Raw genomic sequence first — 8,533 nt, 5'->3', positions numbered from 1 at the left:
GAACAGCGGGATCTGCCGGACAATTACGGCACCAGGAGTTTAACAGTCTGTACGAGCGACCCTATTGGTCGCCAGCAGGGGGCTCCTCTGCCATTGCTTGATGCCCCTGCTGACGACCAATAGAGTTGCTCATACGGACATTTAAACTCCTGGCGCCAGAGCGGCTTTAACCCCGTTTTAACCCCTTAACCGGGGAAAACGAAGAAAACCCGAACACGAAGAATGTCCGCGAATATTCGCCCGAAGAGAAGACAGGACCAGGCGAATATTCGCGGAATACGAAGTTTTTTTTTTTGCCGAAGACGAGCACGAAGACGAACACGAAGAGCCCCCTGGTGCCCAAGTCTAATTATTTCATTAAGAAACCATATCGTTCCACGTCATTTCGTCCCCTTCATGTCCGGTTATTTTAGGCCTTCCTTGGCTTCGGCTTCACAACCCTTCACTCAACTGGCGTTCCGGGGATATCCTTGGATTTGGTGGGACTGTTTCTAGGAAAACATCCATTCGATCTATAGCATCTACAGCGGTGCCTTGGGTTTTACAGGAATACCAGGATGTATTTGATAAATAACAGGCCGAAGTGTTGCCCCCTCACAGACTGTACGATTGTCCTATTGAATTGCTTCCTGGCACTATGCCTCCACGGGGACGTACCTATGCCTTGTCTTTACCTGAGTCACAGACGTTAGAGCAATATATTAAGGACAATTTGAATAGGGGATTCATATGTAAATCTACCTCCCCTGCCGGAGCAGGTTTTTTTTTCATTACTAAGAAAGATGGGGGATTACGGCCATGCATTGACTATAGAGGTCTGAATCGTATAACAATTAAAAAAATATCCGCTCCCCCTCATTCCTGACCTTTTTGATCGCTTACTTGGCTCTACTGTTTTTGCGAAATTGGATCTTCGTGGGGCATATAACTTGATACGTATTCGGGAAGGTGACGAGTGAAAGACCACCTTCAATACTAGAATGGGACATTACGAGTATACGGTCATGCCCTTCGGATTGTGTAACGCTCCGGCTGTGTTTCAAGAATTCATCATTGATATATTTCGCGATATTTCTCTTCAATTCGTTATTGTGTACCTTGACGATATCCTGATTCACTCGCCGGATCTTCAATCACACCGTACCCATGTCCGGGTTGTTCTACAGCGCCTTTGTCATAACAGACTGTATGCTAAACTTGAAAAATGTTTGTTTGAAGCCGCCTGTGTCCCGTTTCTGGGGTTCATAATTTGAGATGGATCCCAACAAGTTGTCTGCCATCTCCGATTGGCCTCAACCTCAAGCTTTACATCCTCTGCAAAGATTTCTAGGGTTTGCTAACTACTATAGAAAGTTCATTAAAGATTTCTCAAAAATCGTACACCCCCTTACTGCCATGACAAAGAAGGGGGCCGATTGTAAAACTGGTCTGATGGGTCCCTTCGGGCATTTACACTCCTTAAAAAAGCTTTCGCATCTGCTCCAGTGTTACGACATCCTGCTGTCACTAAGCCTTTTGTCGTTGAAGTGGATGCCTCAGAGATCAGGGTGGGGGCTGTGCTTTCTCAGAGGAAAGACTTTAATGCGAAACTTCATCCGTGTGCTTATTTCTCCAAGAAATTTTCTCCTGCTGAAATGAACTATGATGTGGGCAACCGTGAACTCTTGGGTATTGTTTTAGCACTCAAAGAGTGGAGGCACCTTTTAGAAGGGGCAAGGAATACCGTCACTATTTTGACTGATCATAAAAATCTAGAATACCTCAGTCACGCCAAGAGGCTTAATCCCAGACAAGCTAGATGGTCCTTGTTCCTCTCTAGATTCATTTTTCTTATTTCCTACCGTCCCGGGTCTAAGAATACTGACACTACCTCCGAACCTGAACCTATTATCTCCCTATCTCAGATTATTGCGTCAGTTTCTACTCATGTGTATTCGCCGATGTATACACGTATTCTTAAAGCCCAAAGTAAGGTACCCGTCCATAGTAAATGGCCTATAGGCACTCTGTTTGTTCTGGCTTCAGAACGGCTTAGGGTTCTATCCTGGGCCCATTCGGCCCTTCCGGCAGGTCACCCTAATGCTCGGCGTACTCTGGAGATTTTAGGCAGACACTTTTGGTGGCCTGAGATAAAGTCGGATTGTGTAGATTATGTTGCTTCTTGTCTGTGCCACAGCTAAAGCGTCTCATTCTAAGCCTTCCGGTTTGCTTCTACCTTTACCTGTTCCCTTTCGTCCTTGGACCCATTTAGCCATGGATTTTATCGTTGATCGTTTCTCTAAAATGGCACACTTTGTTCCGCTCCCTAAACTGCCTTCGGCTCCTGATTTGGTTCCTATATTTGTCAATAACGTGGTACGTCTACATGGTATTCCTATGCAATTTACGGCGTTATTCTGGAAAACCTTTTGTTCCTCATTAGGGATATCCCTCAGCGTATCACCCCCAGACCAATGGCATTTCAGAAAAAACGAATCAGACTTTAGAGCAGTTTTTACGTTTATTTATAAATAAACAAGACAATTGGACCCAGCTTTTGCCCTGGGCCGAATTCACTAGAAATAACACTATTCATGAATCGTCATCATTTACTCCTTTTTTTTGTAATTATGGTTATCATCCCTCCTCTCTGCCCGATTCCTTTAATGATTCCCAGGTCCCAGCAGTAGACTCTTATGTTAAACAATTACCATCCGTATAGAACAAAGTCCGTCATGCCTTGTCCGCAGCGACCCTCAGATACAAACGGCATTCTGATCGTCGTCGTCGTTTGGGTCCGTCCTACATGTCTAACGATCGTGTGTGGTTATCCACAAGAAATATTAAACTTAAAGTTCCCTCCATGAAACTTGCCCCTCGTTACATTGGTCCTTTTCGAATTCTGAGTAAAATTAATCCAGTAGCCTATGAACTTAACCTTCCCTCCTCCCTCAGAATGTTTCATGTTTCCCTACTTAAGCCCCTCACCTGCAACCGTTTCACCAGATTCATTCCTCGCCCTCGCTCGGTTATAATTGATTCCCATGTTGATTTCGAGGTTCAATCCATCTTGGATTCCAAGAAAGTCAGAAACTCTGTTTTTTATTTAGTTCACTGGAAGGGTTACGGTCCGGAAGAAAGGTCTTGGGTTAAGTCTAAAGATGTACATGCTCCTGCGTTACTCCGGTCCTTTCACCTCAAATATCCAACCAAGCCTGGGACGTCTTAGGGCACGCCCCTGACGCACTGTTGGGGGCGTGGCTTTAGGTGGCACCAGATTTAAAACCCCTGTAGTACTCCTCACAGTCACCCTGTTGTGGTCTATTCACTTGGATTGAGTTTGTTACTGCTGCTACTTTGGTTGACCATTGGCTTTCCTGACTACCCTCTTGCCTGCTGATTTTGTACCTCTGCCTGAGACTCTTGTTACCGACCCGGCTCATCTGACTACCCGCTTAGTGTACCTGACCCCTGGCTCGTCTGACTACTCGCATAGTTTACCTGACCCCTGGCTCGTCTGACTACCCGCTTAGTGTACCTGACCCCTGGCTCGTCTGACTACCCGCATAGTGTACCTGACCCCTGGCTCGTCTGACTACCTGCATCGTGTACCTGACCCCTGGCTGTTCCTATCATCTGCTGCTTGCTGCGCCTCGCTGCTTCAGCTCAGTATCTACCCTTTTCTGCTATCACTGCGGCTTCCTCACGGTTGGGATCATCCTGAGTTACCTGGTGGTTCCCTGTTCTAAAGATCTCCTGCGGTGAGTGCCTTTTGTGCGAGCATACGTGACAGCGTGACCACGTGTCCTATGCATAGTCCTGTTTATGAATAGATTTCCACGCAATGGTTTGTATTGGCCCCGAATATATTTATATAATGCTACTCTGAGGTGCCGTTTTTATAAACTAAACAGATTTACATTTGTTAACCTTTCTTCACAACGAAAGTGTTCTATTCCTTTTATTAATTTTGTAGTTCGCTTCTGCACCCTTTCTAGTGCTATGATATCCTTCTTTAGAATAGGTGCCCAAAATTGCCCAGCATATTCAAGGTGTGGCCTTACCATTGATTTTTACAGAGGCAAAATTATATTTTTATCCCGTGAATTGATGCCCCTTTTTATACACAACAATACCTTACAGGCCTTTAGCAACTGCTGACTGACATTGCACATTGTTGCCTAGTTTGTTGTCTAACAATTCCCAAATCCTCCTTATTTGTCGTTACCCCTAATTCACTACCGTTTAGGGTACACCCTGCTTGTGCATTCCCTACCCCAAAGGGCATAACCTTACATTTATCTACATTTAATTTCATCTGCCATTTGTGTGCCCAGTCCCCCAGTCTATCTAGATCCCTCTGCAGCACTATATTACTTTACCTAGTTTAGTGTCATCTGCAAACACAGAAACATGACTTTCAACACCTATTGCAAAAAGTCCACTAGGGGGCGCTCGTATGTTCCATTCAATGAAAAATAAAAATAAAACAGAGAAAAAAAAAATAATATATAGTGTAGGAGTAAAACAGTGTGTTATGCCCTGTGTATCGCAGATTTCCCACTCACAGTGTGTTGATCGGGTTCAGTGCGTCATAGAGATGGCCTTGGGGTCCATATATAGGAATATATACCGAGGAAACAAACCAGAAAAGAATCCAATAGTGTATTATGTATATGGCGCTAGATACGCAACAAGTGGAAATATACTTACACTTAAATAAGTGTCAAGATGCCCGTAATTTCTGGCGATAATCTGGTCACATCCGTATATTCTTCTGATTTGAAGGGTCCAATGGTAGGATACCAATGTGTGTGTGGTGTATAGAAACAGCCACTATCCACATAGAAAGTATGTAAAAACAAGTATTTATTCTTAATTAGCAGCCAGCTGGATCCATATCAGCTGCAGCTATAAAAAGTTTTTTTAAAAATAACATAAAAAGTACTAATACAAATATAAATGCTGATACAAATAAAAAATATATCATAAAAGTCCTTAAAAAAGTCACTCTACGCGTTTCGCCGTGTGCGGCTTCATCAGGAGTATTTTCTTCTTTTTAAATGTGCAGCACCATCTGTTGTGGCGTCTGACGTCAGTCCAGTAATTGCTTCCGGATTCCATTCGTTTGTCTGCCTGTAGAGGTCACTGTCTTCAGCATAACAGATGTCCCGGTCGGAGATTTCGTTTCACCATAAAATTAAGGTAAGTAAAGATAGTGTTTGTCTCAATCGTACTAATAGATTTTTTTCTCGTTCTTTTAGGTTAGAAGGTCACCAGAAGACGGGACAGATTTATCAGAACAAGGGGTGAAACGGGAAGAGCCGTCACCGTGTAGAATGTGTATTCTCCCTGGCCTGCTTGCCGGTGTATAAATCAGAGACGGGGGGAGGAGGGGAGGGGGACACGGGTCTCAGCAAGAATGTCTGACAACATTTTTGGCTTCCAGAGGACGTGGACAGAAGAACTCTTTCAGGGGTTACAGCCGGAGTATTGGATATGCAAATACAAATCCTATCGACAGTGCGGGGGTGAAACAGCTTGAAGGGCTGCTAATAATGTGAATCATGTTGGTCATAAAATTTTTTGTAGATAGATAGGAAATCAAGTAAAATAAGGTTAAATAAAAATGAAATGAGTATCTAATTGTATAATCCAAATCATGTGGGTCAGAAAATCTTGTAAACGAGTGTAATAAAATGAGATAATGCAAATAAATGAATAGCTGATTCTATTGTTATGTTATAATATGATCTATATTCTGTGAATGCACCCATGATGAACGTTAATAAAACCCAATAAAATACTCTTTCGTGGTTATTTGTATGCTGTGGTGTATGAAGGGAGAAAAAATAAAAATAAAAATAAATAAATAAATAATAATAATAATAAAATTTTTTTGTAGATAGATAGGAAATCAAGTAAAATAAGGTTAAATAAAAATGAAATGAGTATCTAATTGTATAATCCAAATCATGTGGGTCAGAAAATCTTGTAAACGAGTGTAATAAAATGAGATAATGCAAATAAATGAATAGCTGATTCTATTGTTATGTTATAATATGATCTATATTCTGTGAATGCACCCATGATGAACGTTAATAAAACCCAATAAAATACTCTTTCGTGGTTATTTGTATGCTGTGGTGTATGAAGGGAGAAAAAAATAAATAAATAAATAAATAAATAAATAAATAATAATAATAATAAAAAATAATAATAATAATAATTAGATCTAAATGTGAGTTAGGATATCTAACTCCATATTTAATCCCCCACTCTTGAAGGTTTTTAATTTAAATATCCACTCTGTCTCTTTTTTAATGAGGTTCTCCGTTGTATTGCCTCCCCTCCAATTCTTGGGCACCCAGTCTATGCCTATGATTTTAAATGTGTCCTGTGAAAAGAGACAAAGAGACAGTGTCTTGGGACACTGTGTTTGGGATTTTTATTTCTGATGTTGCCCAGATGTTCTAAGATTCTCTCTTTTAGTGGTCTTGTTGTCATTCCCACGTACTGCAAGCCACAGCCGCACTGGAGCAAATATATGACATTTCTGGTGGAACAATTGATAAAGTGTTTGATAGTGTACGTTAAACCTGTTTTGTGTCCTGTAAAGTGTTCGGTCTTTCTGGGTAGTGGACCACACATTTTACAGTGGCCACATTTGTGGAAACCGTTAGGTTTGGCCCCTAGAAACGTAAATGAAGATGTATCTGGCTTTGGTTTAGAGAGTACACTGGGTGCAAGCATGGTTTTTAGGGAACCTGTTTTCTTAAAGATGATTTGTGGCTTATCTGGTAGGACTGTCCCCAAAATCTCATCATTTTTTAATACATGCCAATGTTTATTGAATATTCTTTTTATCTGATTGGCGTGGGTATTATATTTAGTGAAAAAAGAAAAGCTATAATCTTTCTTTAGGTCTGGTTTCTTGTTTTTGGTGTCAAGGAGGTGTTCTCTATTTATTCCCTGGACTTGTAATAGGCTGCTCTTTAAGGTTTCTATGGGATATTTTTTATCAATTAACTTTTTTGTTATTTCGTCTGCTTTTTTCATGAAATCGTCATCTTTTGAGCAGTTTCTCCTTATTCGTGTAAACTGGCCCTTAGGGATATTGTTCAGCCACTGTGGGTGGTGGCAGCTGGTATAGTGGATATAACCATTTCTATCTGTGGGCTTAGTGTAATTTCTAGATAAGATATGATTATTTTCTATGAATAGTTCTACATCCAGAAATTCAATTTGGGTGGTCTGGATGTTGGAAGTGAATTTGAGATTAAAGTTATTGTCATTTATATGTTTTATGAATCCTTGTAATCTGTCCTCTGTCCCCTTCCAGATGATCAAGATATCGTCGATGTATCTTTTCCAGAGCACCAGGTCTGCACCGTATGGATTGTTGTTCCAGACCGATTGATCTTCCCACTCTGCTACAAATAAATTGGCGTAGCTGGGTGCAAACCTGGTGCCCATTGCTGTACCGCATAATTGTAAATAAAATGTGTCCTCAAACCAAAAATAGTTATATTTGAGGATGTGTTCTATGCATTCAAGGATGAATGATTTTTGTCTGGGGTCCATGTCTCTATCCCTAGAGAGTATGTTGTTAATTGCTTCAATTCCTTGTGTATGGTCTATGACCGTGTAAAGTGAGGAAACATCCATGGTGGCCCATAGCCACCCAGGGGACCACTGTATGTGCTTTAAAGTGTTCAGTAGATGTGTAGTGTCTTTTAGGAAAGATGGAGTGTTGGGAACATATTTTTGTAAAAAATAATCCACATATTCAGACGTGTTGCAGGTGAGGGAGTCTAAACCACTAATTATGGGTCTCCCGGGAGGTTCCTTGAGATCCTTGTGTATCTTCGGTAGGAAGTAGAACACCGGGATTTTGGGATGTTCTGCCTTTAAATAAGCATGTTCTTTCTTATTCAGAACTTCAGAATTTAGACCCTTCTCCAGTATGGTATACAATACCGCACTAAAATCTTTTGTTGGGTCTTGGTTAAGTATTTTATATGTGGTTGTATCCCCCAATATTCTGTTTGCCTCTTTGATGTAATATGTTCTGTCCATAACCACTATGGCCCCCCCTTTGTCCGCTTGTTTTACAACTATATCGTATCTTTCTTTAATAGTGCGTATAGCTAGTTGTTCCTCCTTGCTTAAATTAAATGATTTGTGTTTAGGGTTTAGTTTTTCTATATCCCTCAGAATTAAATCAGTGAACACGCCTATGTGATCACTCTTTTCGTTGTATGGAAAAAATCTCGATCTGGGTTTGAGATCTGTATGTATAAACTTAGTTTGAGCTTGATTATTTGTGTTGTCCATAAGTTCAACGGATGTTTCTATGGATTTTTCTGATTTGCAAAAGAATCTCTTAATGGTGAGTTTTCTAAGATATTTCTGCGTGTCTAAAAAAAGTTCAAACTGGTTGGGTCCTTTTGCCGGGGCGAATTTGAAACCTTTTCTGAGGAGACGAATTTCGTTTTGTTTTAGTTGTATCTGGGATATGTTTATGATCCCTTCCTCCTCAGGTGTTAGTATC

The sequence above is a fragment of the Sceloporus occidentalis genome, unplaced genomic scaffold (genome assembly GCF_023333645.1).
Source record: "Sceloporus occidentalis isolate IW3139 unplaced genomic scaffold, rSceOcc1.0.p SCAF_211, whole genome shotgun sequence".
NCBI classification, from domain to species: Eukaryota; Metazoa; Chordata; class Lepidosauria; order Squamata; family Phrynosomatidae; genus Sceloporus; species Sceloporus occidentalis.
Note: the sequence above shows the minus strand (reverse complement) of the source record.